Below are 14,965 nucleotides of genomic sequence, written 5' to 3'. Positions count from 1 at the left end.
AGTACTTTTACAGTATTTTTTAATACTTATTAGAAAGCCCAAGTAAAAATGTGGGGTCATAATAAGTTTTTAATGATTTCTATGCCAAATCCCTAATCTTTATTTGTTTCACCTAAAGGAACAGACACTTTGGGAATTTTGACTTCTAATCATTCTGGCCAAGTTGGTTTTGATAAAATTGAAAGCCATTAGCGAAGCCTCCCCTTCTCTGATCACCAAACATGTCAGTGCCACCTCTATTCTAAGAGTTGCTCACTCAGGGAGGTTTCTGCCACTGAAAGATCTGGATTGAAAAGGCAGTCATGGGTGGCTGGGTGGCTCAGTGAGCTAAGCGTCTGCCTTCAGCTCAGGTCATGATCCCAGAGTCCGGGGATTGAGTCCCACATCAGGCTCCCTCTTCCGCGGTGAGTCTGCTTCTCCCTCGACCTCTGCCTGCCCCCTGCCTGTGCTCTCTCTCCTTCTTTCACTTCCTCTCTCAAATAAATAAATAAAATATTTAAGGGGGAAAAAAAAAGAAAAGAAAAGTCTGTCTTTCAGAATGATAAAACTCTTAAGGCCACTAACTTAAATCTACAGCTCATTTTTGAGCCACTACTCTGCCGTTGTCTTAAACAGACACTAAACATGCTCCTGGTTTCAAACGCAGCCACGGCTATGAATCATTCTCATCATTGATTATCTGTCACTGGCATCTGCATTTATGTGGTTTTCAGCAAAGAACAAATATATGTCTCAGTGATGTAAAAGTCCTTGAAAGATGACAAAGTAATAGTGACAGGAAGCTATTATTACCAAGCCCTTGGGTTTCATTTTTAAATATATCACCAAGTACGTCATCCTTATTATGTAGGCATGTTTCCGAGGAGTCTTAGAAATACACGTCGTGACTTTGCCTTCAAAGAACAGACCCTAGAAAATACTGAAAAGCCATTGAACGAAGACGCCCTTTAAAAAGTGGTTCACAAATCCTTAGTTTACTCATCTGGGAAAACTGGATAATAATGGCTTGCTTACTTCCAGTTACTCTAAGAAAGTCACTCTAATGAATGATTTATATGGGAATATCTATAAACTTTGAAACACTGGGTACATGGGCACCTGGGTGGCTCAGTGGATTAAGCTGCTGCCTTGGGCTCAGGTCACGATCTCAGGGTCTTGGAATCGAGCCCCACATCGGGCTCTCTGCTCAGCAGGAAGTCCGCTTCCCTATCTCTTCTCTGCCTGCCTCTCTGCCTACGTGTGATCTCTCTCTGTGTCAAATAGAATAAAATCTTAAAAAAAAAAAAACACAAAAAAAAACCTGGATACAAGTAGGGAAAAAATGGAATTCGGGGGGGGGGGGAAGTAAAAGTTATTTGAAAGGAAAAAAGTGCTCTGATGGGTCGCCTGGGTGGCTCCATCTGCCTTCAGCTGAGGTCCTGATGCCAGGGTGCTGGGATCAAGCTCTGTGTCGGGCTCCCTACCTAGCTGGGAGTGGGCTTCTCCCTTTGCCGCACCCTCACCCCGTTCATGCTCTCTCTCTCTCTCTCTCAATCTCTTAGATAAAATATTTAAAAATAAGTAAAAAGAAAAAAGTGCTCTGAAATTAAGTGAATAGCCATTCTAGAATGAAAACAACTAACATGCAACCTACACTCAGGGGTCAGTAACAAGGGGGAAGTCTGGTGTTTGGTTTACCACAGACAGTATTTCTCAGGTTGAAGGTGACCGGGCTCATGCATCCAGGGAGCAGCGGGGAAGTGAGCGGGAGCAGGAGGCATTGCCTGGTGGCCAGGCTGACCGCAAGCCAGGGCGATACGGTCCTGGGCTTCAGCTGTACCTGCACCTGCTTTGGGTTGCAGTTTGCTTTGAAAGCTTGAGACCGATTAACTCTGCTCTGCGGCATGTCTCTGTCTTTTCGGTCACCTTGAGAAGCGTAGAACCTTTGTCTATCCATCCTCTTTTCTGCTCGCATCTGTAGTTCGTTCCGGGCTTCTCCTCTATCTGTAATTCCCAGTGCTCCTGTCCTCGTGCAAAACTTCTCATTTGCCTTTGTGACCTTTACCAAAGCCACTTCACCCACGCCTTTATCCCAACCGCAGAATACCTTCTGCGCCCCCGAAGCCTGGTCCTCCTGGCATCCTCCTGGCATCCTCCTGGCAGCCCTCGCTGATGCCGCTCATTTTACTCTCCTGTCAGGGCAGGAGAAGCGATCAGCACGCTTCCCAAGTTCCTAAATCAATTTCCGGTCAATCTCCCTCTTCAGTAAAAGGACCCTCAACGGGGGTCAGCCTTAAAGCAGTGCTTCCTCCTTTGATCTCCATCTTTGCTAGCCGCGAACCTCCCACGCCCTCCTGAAACCCTGGAGATTTCTGCTCTTGGCGTTGTCCTCGTCTTCTCTACCCAAGTCCTGGCATTGTCTGGCATGTCTTCCACGTCAAAATACATAATCCCTGACTCACAGCTCAGCCAGCGACATTCTTCCCTCCATGTGGGAATTGGGGAAACCCTAGAGATTGTCATCACCTAGAACTCCCTCCACACCTCCGAAATAAGTCTCCTGTGCTGTGGCTACAACTTGCTCTCCTTTTACTCCCTCCCAGCCAACTTCTCACCACTCCTATTGTCCCAGCTCATTTGTCCAGTTCTTCTGTTTGCCTCCTGGGTGCTTCAGTCCTTGCTCCCTTCATTTCCTTCTCTACGCTATGGTGTGGTTTCTTTATTTTATTTATTTATTTGACACAGAGAGAGAGATCACAAGTAGGCAGAGAGGCAGATGGGAGGGAGGGGGAAGCAGGCTCCCCACTGAGCAGAGAGCCCAATGCAAGCCTCGATCCCAGGACCCTGAGATCATGACCTGAGCTGAAGGCAGAGGCTTAACCCACTGAGCCACCCAGGCACCCCACCACGGCCCATCATTTTAATGCATCTCCTTGTGGGGAAAAGTTGCAGTCCTCTTATTCCTCCCACACCCCGAGCAAGACTCTACTTTTATGTCACTCAGAGAACTGAAGATTGCTCCAGAAAACGCAAACTGAACGGATGAGGCCATCCCAAACATAAGTCTCCAACCGCGACGGCGTCCTCATGACATGTCGGTTTGCTCCTCTGCTGCTTCCCTCCGTTCGCTTTCCTACATCTCTTTCCTCAGACCCAGCATCATACTTAGCAGTATCTCACCTCCTACTTCCCAGATAAAATAGAAGTCACGTACGCACCCTCCACTCCCCACTTGCTCTCTGGAGGAGACAGCACATGTTTTCGTCGCCTGCCGTTCGTTCCCTTCCTCTCCTTCTCCCGACAGCATCTGGTAAGGGATCCTCAGCCAAGGGGAAGGGACCAAGAGATGAAATGGTGCCTTGCAGGGTGGGAATTACAAAGCCAAATGAACGACTTCCCGTGGTGCTAGAGGAGGTCAGGTCAGAAATTTCAGACACTTCGGCGAGCCTTTTTAGAAGCGAAAGGGCTTAAAGTGCGGGATGACAGAGAGGACAGTCATTTCAGGCAGAGAGATGGATCTGAGCAAAAAGACAAGGAATAGAAATGTGCATGACGTTTCTAAAGATAAAGAACCATCTCTAAGGACAGTTTGGCCAGGGACACCCAGGTGCTTCAATCAGCTAAGCATCTGCCTTTGGCTTGGGTCATGATCCCAGGGTGCTGGGATCGAGCCCTGCATCGGGCTCCTTGCTTAGCAGGGAGCCTGCTTCTCCTTCTTCCTCTGGCTGCTGCTCCCCCAACTTATGCTCTCTCTCTCTCTCTCTCTCTGACAAATAAATATATAAAATCTTAAAAGAAGAATAAGAAGATGAGGGTGGGGAGGAGGGGGGGGGAGAGAGGGGGAGGAGGAGGAGCTGGAGCTTAGCCAGGGGAAGAAAGATGCCGCAGAAGGGAAGACAAAGCAAACCACCACTCCCCTGCCCTGAGCAACCCTCCCTCACCCTGAGCCCCCATCTCTCCCTTCCCTACCCTTGACTACCTCCTAGTTCCCCCATTTTTTCATCTTACAAATATTTATTTCACATCTACCCCATGACAGGCACCATAAAAGATTCTACAGATTTCCACAGGAGCAGAACAGATGCAGCGTCTGCCCCTGTGCGATTTTACAGCAAGTGGAAGGATTTGTAGAGCACTTGTTCTGTGTCCCACGTTGTGTGCACGAAACACTTCCTATGCAATGTCTTGTTTATCTTCCCAACCCCAAGTGCTTGGTACATTTATTATTCTCATTTTTACAGAAAAAGAAGAAACCAAGACTTAGGAAATTCATATAATTCTACAAAGTTTGCATTAAGAATAGGCGGGGGAAATGATCGTTGAACCTAGACGATCTGACCTATGTCCGAGCTCTTGTTCCTCACACAAGTGTGTTGTCTCGTCTGTTTATCCTACCACCTGTGTGTTTATTGAGGACAGGGACTCAACATTCTTAAATACCCAGAATATCACCTTATTTATGAAACAGAGTACATACTTAACACGTCTTTTTCATTTCACTTTAAAACATCATTACCGTAGTGTAATTTACATATAGTACCATTCACATATTTAAGCATACAGGTGATAACTTTTCCAAGCATATACACCTGTGTAACCACCATTCCAGGCAGCATACAAATATTTCCAGCTCCCCAGAAAGTTCCTTTTGCCCTTTGCAATCAGTCTCTCTCCCACCACAGGCAGCCACCAATCTCATTGCTGCCACCATAGATCTTTCACCCGCTAGAGTTTTGTATTTACAAAACCATACAGGACATGTTTTTTCGTGCCTGACTTCTTCACACAACGTACTGTTCTTAGATTCATGCATCCAGCTGTGTGTATCAAGGGTTCATTCCTTCATTACTGGGGACAACTCCATTGTATGAATTCATATAATTTAAACAAATCGTATTATAAATAAAGCTATTATAAACATCTGAAAACAAGCCTTTGGGGACTTTCTCCTTCTTTGTTTTTAAGAGCTCTTCCTCTTTTTTTTTTTTTTTTTAAGTTTTGTTAAGGTATAATTGACAACAGTATAAGATTTAAAGAATTTTTAAAAATTTATTCCTTTGAGAGAGAGAGAGAGCATGGGGGTGGGAAGGGTCAGAGGGAGAAGTAGAAGCAGACTCCCCACTGAGCAGGGAGACTGACTCAGGGCTTGATCCCAGGACCCTGAAAACATGATGTGAGCTGAAGGCAGATGCTTAACAGACTGAACCCTCCAGACATCCCTGACGGTGAGATTTAAAGTGCACAGGGTGATGATTTGATAAACATATATTTTATAAAGGATTTCCACCCATCAAGTTAATGAACACATCCAGCCTCTGACATATTTAGTTTTGATTTCTATTTTTGCTTTTGTTTTTGGTGGGAATACCAAAGGTCTCCTCTCAACAAATTTCAGTTATGCAACACAGTGTTTTCAACTCCAGTCAATGAGGTTTTCATCTTTCTGAAGTATTTACAGAAATAGAAATGCTTGGTCACAGAATAATTGGCATGATTAATTTTATGAGGAAGTATCAAAATGTTTCCCAAACTGATTACAACATTTCATATTCCCACCAACAATGCAATGAGACTCCCAGAGACTCTACATTTTTGCCAACACTTAATATTGCTAGTCGTTTTCTCTTAACTTATCATTTTGGAATAATTTTAGGCTTACAGAAAAAGTACAAACTAGCAGAAACAACCACAAGTAATAAAATGCCAATAATTATGTATCTGTCAGGAATTACTTTGAACATGAATGGACTAAGTGCTCCAATCAAAAGATGTAGGGTGGCAGAATGGATTTAAAAAAACAAGACCCATCTATATGCTGCCTATAAGAGAACCATTTTCAACCTAAAGACACCTGCAGGAGTGCCTGGGTGGCTCAATCAGTTAAGTGTCTGCCTTCAGCTCAGATCCTGATCTTGGGTTCCTGGGATTGAGCCCTGAGTCAGACTCCCTGCTCAGTGGGGAGTCTGTTTCTCCCTCTCCCTCTGTTCCTCCCCCCACTCATGTTCTTTTTCACTTTCTCAAATGAATAAATAAAATCTTTAAAAATAAATATATAGCTCAGAAATGGACCCTCAACTTTATGGTCAACTCATTTTCGACAAAGCAGGAAAGTATATCCAATGGAAAAAAGACAGTCTCTTCAACACATGGTGTTGGGAAAATTCAACAACCACATGCAGAAGTATGAAACTGGACCATTTCCTTACACCACACACAAAAATAGACTCAAAATGGATGAAAGACCTTGATGTGAGACAGGAATCCACCAAAATCCTTGAGGACAACACGGGCAGCAACTTCTTTGACCTCAGCTGCAGCAACTTCTTCCTAGAAACATCGCCAAAGGCAAGGGAAGCAAGGGCAAAAATGAACTATTGGGACCTCATCAAGATCAAAAGCTTTTGCACAGCAAAGGAAACCGTCAACAAAACCAAAAGACAACCGACAGAATGGGAGAAGATATTCACAAATGACATATCAGATAAAGGGCTAGTATCCAAAATCTATAAAGAACTTATCAAACTCAACACCCAAAGAACCAATAATTTAATTAAGAAATGGGCAGAAGACATGAACAGACATTTCTGCAAAGAAGACATCCAGATGACCAACAGACACATGAAACAATGCTCCACATCACTTGGCATCAGGGAAATACAAATCAAAACCACAGTGAGAATGGCTCACACCAGTCAGAATGGCTGAAATTAACCAGTCAGGAAATGACAGATGTTGGCAATGATGTGGAGAAAGGGGAACCCTCCTACACTGTTGGTAGGAGTGCAAGCTGGTGCAGGTACTCTGGAAAACAGTATGGAGGTTCCCCAAAAAGTTGAAAATAGAGCTACCTTATGACTCAGCAATCACACTACTGGGTATTTACCCTAAAGATACAAATGTAGTGATCCGAAGGGGCACATGCACCTGAATATTTATAGCAGCAATGTCCACAATAGCCAAACTATGGAAAGAACCTAGATGTCCATCAACAGATGAATGGATAAGGAAGATGTCTCTCTCTCTCTCTCTCTCTCTCTCTCTCTCTCTCACACACACACACACACACACACACACACACACACACAGGAATACTATGCAGCTATCAAAAATGAAATGTTGCCACTTGCAACAACTTTGTCCATAGTGGTAACCAGCACCTCGATACCAGCTCTTGGTTTACAAAGTACTTTCACGTTATCTTATGTAAGTCTTGCAGAACAAAACCACCCCCTCATACATATGCTTCCCAACCCCGTGAGGTCACATTAACTTTGCCCTTGTTTCCATGTGAGGAAATAGACTCATGGAGTCACACAACTTCTTAAACCTTACATAGCTAGCTGCCCAGGGCCTGAGTTAGCCTCCTGTGCTAGTCTCATATGGCTCCACTGAGGCTGTCACCAGGGCTGTGCTCAGGAGGCGTTCGGGAAGAATGTGGGCAGAACTCGTGTCTTGGTTGACCAAGGTACCCTTTTCCAGACTGGCTGTCAGGTGAGAATTGCTCTCAGCTTCTAGAAGCATCAGTGGCTCCTGGCTGGTGAGTCCCTCCCATGCTTCAAATCTCCCTGACCTTTCCTTTGCCTCACCACCTCTCTATCTGATGGACTCTTTGAACTTCTTCTGATTTTCAGGGCTCCCGTGATGACATGGGGCCCCACTGGACAATCCAGGTTCATTTCCTTGTTTTCAGGTCCCGTAATTAGTAACCTCCATGTCATCTGTAAAGTCCCTTTATAGCAGTGCCTAGATTAGTGTTTGATGGAATAGCCTATGGTCACAAAACTCTCAGGGTATGTCCTTAGGGTCCTGGTGTGTCACTGTAGGTGGCCACTGGCCAGCAGCGGGTGGCCATTGAAACAGCAGTTTTGCTTTAAAAGCAAGTACGGACAAGCATACAAAATACTAGAGCAAAACTCTGAATTCTTGCAAGGACAAAAAGGTTACCACAACAGTGTTACTAATTTCAATTTCTGTGGGAATAGCTCAGGTACCACGAGGAAGAAACACAAAGCCTTTTTATTTGGGTGTCCCAGTGCATTCAGAGAGCCAGATATGGGATTTGAGTTTCACCGAAATCCAATGAGGCTGACCAGGAGGGGAGCTCTGGGCAAGGGGCTGGTCCGGGCACCGCTCAGCTCTGATGTTAGCTCTTGATACGATGATCTAACCGCTGAGCTTGCCGTACCCATGCATGCATTGCACACTCTCTTCCTATTACTTGGACATCCTGATGTTTCCATTTATGTCCTCTTTTCTGGAATAAAATAGATGCTGATACCGCTTCATACTGAAAAGAATAGACAAAAATGTTCTGTAGAGAATAAAACCACGTTTGATCATTTAAAAAAAGAAAACAGTGGCCAGTCCATATACCTTTTATTTCTACTTTGTTTATTTTACTTACAGTCTGCCTTCAACTAAATGTTTATTTTCAGGTTAATCTGTGGCTTGCTAATTCTTGTCTCAAATTCATTCTTTCTTTCTTCCTTTCTTTCTTCCTTCCTTTCTTTCTTTCTTTCTTTCTTTCTTTCTTTCTTTCTTTCTTTCTTTCTTTCTTTCTTTCTTTCTTAGTTTCTTTCTTTTTTAAAATATGGGTCTGTATCTACCACCTGAATTTGAATTCTTAGCTGAAGAATATCTTCCCTCAAGAAGACACTTTGAGTAACCTAACATAGTTCACAATGTGTCTTTCGTCTTCTATTTGGGGCTTTTAACATAGCTCATCTGTGAAAACTCATTGCAGCCATATTTTACTTTTCCACAGTGCTCAATTATATATGTATGTGAAAATTATTTTCCTTGATTCTCATTGCAGGTAGAGACAGGTGATGAGTTATTATTACTGCTCTTTGTTCTTTTTGTAGTTGTTAAGCCTGTGAAGAAAAAGACATCCACGTGTCCCACTCAGCAAGCAACATCTATATGTTCTTGACCTTTTTTATGCCAATAATCTTACACTTTTACTAAACTTCAGTCACTTGCTTCCATTGTAAAGACAGAACTGTCACTCTCTAGAAATATTCCATAGATGAATGTTACTTTGGATAATCCACCATTTTGACTTCCATCTCCACCAGAATTCACCGAGCTCTAAGCTCGTATATACCACTGCCTGCTGGGACACGTTTCCGTGCATATCTGAAGAGTATCTCAGACTCTGCTTGTCCTAAACTGAGATCATGAGTTTCTCTTGCTAACCTTATCCTCCTCCCAACTTCAGTTAATGGTGCCACCACCATTTCTGCCCACAAGCTAGAAACCTGATGCCTTTCTTACCATCTACACCCACTCAGCCACCCACTCAGTTTAACCCCAAATCCTGGAGACCCCTCAATTCTCTGGCCTTCTGCTTACATTGATTGATTTATTGATTCATTCATTCATTCTTTCATTCATTCATCTTCATTTCCACAAGCTCTCACTTTGTGCCAGATCCTGTTCTAGGTGCTAAGGCTACAGAACAGTGATCCTTGCCCTTACTGCATTTACCATAGAGGTAAACTGTCATCATTTGTTTTCTGGAACACTCCTTCCCAATCCAATGGTTCTGTGGCATCCACTCCTGCTCTACTCAAACCCATTCTTCACCCTGCAAAGTGGCCATTTGGAAATGTAAATTCGTATGCTGGAAACCCTTCCCTGGATTCCAAGAAAAAGTCCTGTATTCCTAATCTGCCCTGCAAGGTCCCGGATAATCTGGCCCCACCAGCTTCATAGCCTCTTTCCCGCTAGTTCCAGATCCTCCCTCAGCCCCACCTCTTTGTTTTAGTTAATTCCAATCATCTTTCAGCATCTCAAATAGCACAGATTGAGGGAAGCCTTTCTGATCCCCATATGCAGACAGACCTCCCTGTTATGCACCATATAGTTCCCTGCACTGTGCTCCTCTTGTTTAGTTAACGTTTGAGTCTCTCGTCTGAATATGTCTAAGACAAGGAACATAATCTTGTTTCTCGCCATTCCATTCTCTGAGCCTAGCGCCAGTCTTGCTGCACGGCGGGTTTTAAATCTCTGATAAAGGAAGCAGTAAGTAAATGAATGAACAGTCCCACCATTTGCTTTCTCTTTTTCATTGTCTACTTCCATGCTATGGATTGCAGTCGTGCTGACTTCCTCTGGAACTATTCTTTATCAGATGTTTCTTCTTTCTTCTCTCGCTTTAAACCCCACTTCTCCACTGGCTCCTTCCCCCCAGTACACAATCATGCTCAAGTCTCTCCGGTCTGAAGCACATGAGTCCACACAACAACTATCCCCACCCCCGTCAGGGGCTCCCTTTCCACCCACAGACTAGCCAGATCTAATGTTCTGGGCTTAATGCTGTTCACTTCTCCACCTCACTCTCCACCTGGGAGCAGTAGCTCCCGGGGCCTCTAGAACTACACGGGATAGAGTTCCCAACAGCTCCATGGTGAGCACATCTCATGCTTCCCTTTGTGTGCCCTCCTGCAGCACCCAGACCTTCTGAGCATTTTCTGCGTTAATCTCTCTCCTCCCTTGTCTTACAGGTCACCGTGCTCCCCTGGTTTTCTTCCTGCTCCACTTCAGAGCACCTTTCTTGATTGTTTCCAATGCCTTTTACTAAAATCTCTCTCACCTGAAAATAACAGATAACATTCTGCTTGTTCCTCTAACTCTGTTCTTGTCCATCCCTTTGTACAGTTGAGCATTTGGGGGGCACTGTCTTACCTGGCTTCCTCACTTCCTACTTACTGCTCAATCTACACTCTCTTCCTGTGCTTCTCTCATTTCAGGAAAGCTTGCTCTTCTGTCTTTTTCTTCCTTATTTTTCAGGCTGGCAGTTTTCTTCCCTTGCCCCTGATCCCTTTCAGCCACAGCACCCACCACTGCCCGAGAATCTCCGCTGGATTTTCAAATAATTGCAGTGAATCTGGTTGGTAGACAGACAATCGTCTGTTGATCAGCTTTGGTTCAAGCTCTATCCCAATCCAATCCGTCATGTTAGGGGTATGGTCATAGCCACAGTCCTGTTCCTTCTAGAATCTGTAGGAGTGTGTTGTGTTTTATTGTGTCTTATTTCAAACATTCAAAATTAAAGTCTAATAGACAACCTTTGCCTTCCATTGAAGGAAAAAGAACCTGAAAAGTCTTTGTTACATATGGAAAATCCTAGAATCCAATAGAACAAAATTACCCCCAAAATAAATCAGTTCCCTGTCTAGGTCCCCCGAGGCAGGTCCTTGTGCTAAGAACCAGCTTCCTCACATTGAAAGCAATGACAGATACTTACTGTATAAGCACAGGGTGGTTGACCATGGTTCTAAAAATATTTCTCACTAAAGTTTTCTTGCCTGGGGAAAGTGTAATCATTGTGATTATTTATTAATCAAACAAGCAAAAGGATTTATGGTACATACATCCGGTGAAAAATTGTACCAACTGCTATCAAGGTTACAAAGAACTGAGAGACACAAGGATTCTTCCTAAGAGTACATACTCTCAAAGAGAGACAAAGCGTCTACGGCTGACGGTTGAACAATGCTGGGGTTAGGGGCACCAATCCCCTGTGCAGTTCCAAATCCACAAATAACTTCTGACTCTCCCAAAACTTAACCACTAATAGTCAACTACTGACTAGAAGTTTTACCAATAATGTAAATAGTCAGTTAAAACCTATTTTATATGTCCTATGTATTAAACGCTCTATGCTTACAATGAAGTAAGCTAAAAGAAAATGTCATTAAGAAAATCATAAGGAAGAGAAAATACACTTACAGAGTTGCATTGTAGAGAAGAAAATCCATACATAAGTGGACCTACAAAGGTTGAACAGTGCTCAAGGATCAAGTGTACTCACAAAAATAATGACACCTGGAAGGGGTATGTTAGGGACCTGGAGACTCAGACAGATCATGTGTGTATTCAGGAGGGAGAATGAGAGGGGAGGGGGATTTTGTGTGTTTAGATAAGGTTTTTTTTTTTTTTAAAGATTTATTTATTTATTTGGAAGGGGCAGGGCAGAGGGAGAAGGGAGAGAGAACCTTAAGCAGACTGTGTTGATACTCAGAGTCCAATGCGGGGCTTGATCTCACAGTTCTGAGATCATAACCTGAGCTGAAACCAAGAGCCTGATGCTTAACAGACTGTGCCACCCAGGAGCCCCTATTTAGATGGTTTGAAAAGGTGGCCTAAATGGCAGATCTGGATTGGATCTTGAGAAACAGGAAATTTTAAGTGGAAGTGGCATGTGATATGGGAGGAATTAAACCATTCCAGGACGGAAGGGAGAGACTAATACAGCAAACTCAGAAACTGTGGAGTGAACGTTTACAGACTCATCTGGAGTCCTGGCCCAGGAGTTCAGGGGCTTTCGTTGGGGGGATCTCTGTGTCCCCAGATCTGACGATTTTCTGAATAGGTAGGTTCTTCTTGAAAAGCTAAGCCACTGACCTTTGCCATAAAGCCACTCTCTGCTGGAAAGCTTCCTGGAAGACACTCGGTGCCCTGTGTGCAAACACAACAGGTTATGAAGTGCATCGTGCCAAGCCATCAAAGAGCTGAACCAGGTGCTGGGCCAGGTGCTGTCACATGGGGATGCCGGGGGGGGGGGGGAGGTTCTGGTGATAACCAGTGCCCAGGCTGGACCGTTCCAGGTGGCAAAAAAAGATACTGCCCTACTCTTCTTTCTTTCTCTTTTCTGGTGTTAGGGCCGTAAACGCCCCCACAGTAATAGACTGAGATCATGGAAGAACTAAGCCTGGGGTAACCCATTCCATGCTGCTGAGACACATGACCCAGTTTTGGACAATGCTAAAGTGCTGGGTGACCACTGCTCAGGTCAGTAGGACTTCAGAGGCAGGGGACAGTGGGGGGACCGTGGGAGTTAAGTCCTGCTGGGGGTGGGAAACACCCTCCCAGTGTGCATGGCAGGGTAGAGCAGAGGATGTCAATAGAATACTCTCTAAAACAGCTTTTCTTTTAACTAAAAAAAAAAAATTTTTTTGAGTTCCAACTTCTCCCTGTTCTATTTGATCTCTTGCTTCCAGGAGCACCCCCATCTTCCTTCCCCTTCCTTCCTTATTTCTTGCACCCATGGAAGGCATGTTGAAGAGGTAAGCAGGGATCCATTCTGTTTGACACTCACAGGTAAAGTGGGATCGGAGGCATGGTTAAGAGATGGAGATGAGAGAAGGGACATTACGAGCATCGCCCAGGCCAGGGCAGACCGTGTGACACAGGCCTGTGTGGGCAGAAGGACCCGAAGGGGAGTCATCTGGTGCTTGCTGCTCTACCACCGGACCTCAGGCTGCACCTGGTCTGCATTTCTCACAGGATGGACACCTCCCACCACAGTAAAGGGACATTGTGACACTCTGCCAAAGATGACAGAGAAGCTGGGGTCTGCTCTGTTGGGGTCCCCTGACACATGGTCATGGTACGAACAGGAGTTAAGGGCTCAAGGTTTGGAGCATGTTGGGATTCCTGGTGAGGCATCTGCAATTGTCAGAGGGCCAAGTTTGTATGTCACCTGCTTCATGCCTCTCCTCCCCACACATTTGACCTTGTAAATGCTGCATATATAAAATCACAGACTTGGAAAGAACCTTAATAGGCTAAATGCTCTCCATTGTGTCTTTCTAATTTGTAATGGTTTGCCTTCCTCTTGGACACTCATGGCTGGAGCTCACCGTTTCTAGAGGCAGCTCATTCCATAGGTAGCCAAGTCATAATTAGAACGTTCTTTCTTACAGTGATTTCTAAGCCCTATGCCCGTATCTTCTGCCCATTAGTCTTCGCTTTGCCCTTTGAAGACCCACAAAATAAATTCACACGCTTTTTTTGTCTGCATGCAGCTATCCGATCATCCTAAATTTTCTTTCCTCCAGGCAAATGCCTGGGATACTCCTGCCATTTCTCCAAGCTGAGCTTCCAGACCCGTCATCAGACAGGTATATCTCATGAGTGTATGGGCCATATCTTGTACTGGGCACCCCCACTCCCCAGACTGTCCCAGCACTCTCCGGGAGTGAAGGATGTCTACTTCAAAGACCCACATCAGAGATGCAGCCCGAAGCTTGTTGACTGGTGGGACAGCTTCAGTCTGTTCTCAGAGAAACTGCCCTCCTCCTGTCAACCCAAATGCTAACATTTTTTTTTTTTTTTAAATTACGCTAAAAGACACGTAACATGAAATTTATTGTCTTGGCCATTTTTCAGTGTGCGGTTTGGTGGCATTAAGCACATTCATGTGACTGTGCCACCCTCATCCACATCAACCATCCTCAGGACTGTTTATCTCGACGAACTGAAACTCTGCCTTATTAAACACTAACTCCCCATTTCCCTTTCTTCCCCGGCCCTGGCAAACACAATTCACTCTACTTCCTGTCTCTGTCAATGTGACTACTCTAGATTTCTCACGGAAGTGGAATCATACAGTTTTCATCCTTCTGCGATCGACTTATGTCACCTGACAAAGTGTCCACAAGTTCAATTTACATTGTAGCGTGCATCAAAATTTCATTCTCTTTTAAGGCTGAAAAATACTCCATTGTAAGTTCATACTACATTTTGCTAATTCATTCATCTGTTGATGGACACTTGGGTGCCTCCTCACCTTGACTGTTGTGGAGAACGCTGTGAACATGGATGCAAAATGCCTCTTCAAGTTCTACCTCCAACTCTCTCAGGTATAAAGACAGGAAAGGAACTGTGAACGCTATTTTGTACTTGCTGCTGATGCGCTGGGTTTCCCTAACACCGTGTTTGTGAATTTCACTTTTTGAAAGTGAAAGACTTTCCTATGGTGCTACCATTTCTACAAATTGTTCTCATCATCTTACTCTGTTGAGAGAATTAAACCTATTCACAGAAACTGCTTGCCATTTATGCCTAATTATCATCCGGCACAATAGTGATCATTTACATCATTATCTCTATGTCTGATTAACTTGCAAGGCTCTGTGCCAAGCACAAGATTTGTTTCTCACAAAGCTTGGTCACTTGTCTCCAAATTATGTCAATT

The sequence above is a fragment of the Mustela nigripes genome, chromosome 4 (assembly GCF_022355385.1).
Source record: "Mustela nigripes isolate SB6536 chromosome 4, MUSNIG.SB6536, whole genome shotgun sequence".
NCBI lineage: Eukaryota > Metazoa > Chordata > Mammalia > Carnivora > Mustelidae > Mustela > Mustela nigripes.
The sequence above is the reverse complement of the archived record's forward strand: the minus strand, read 5'-3'. Positions refer to the sequence as shown.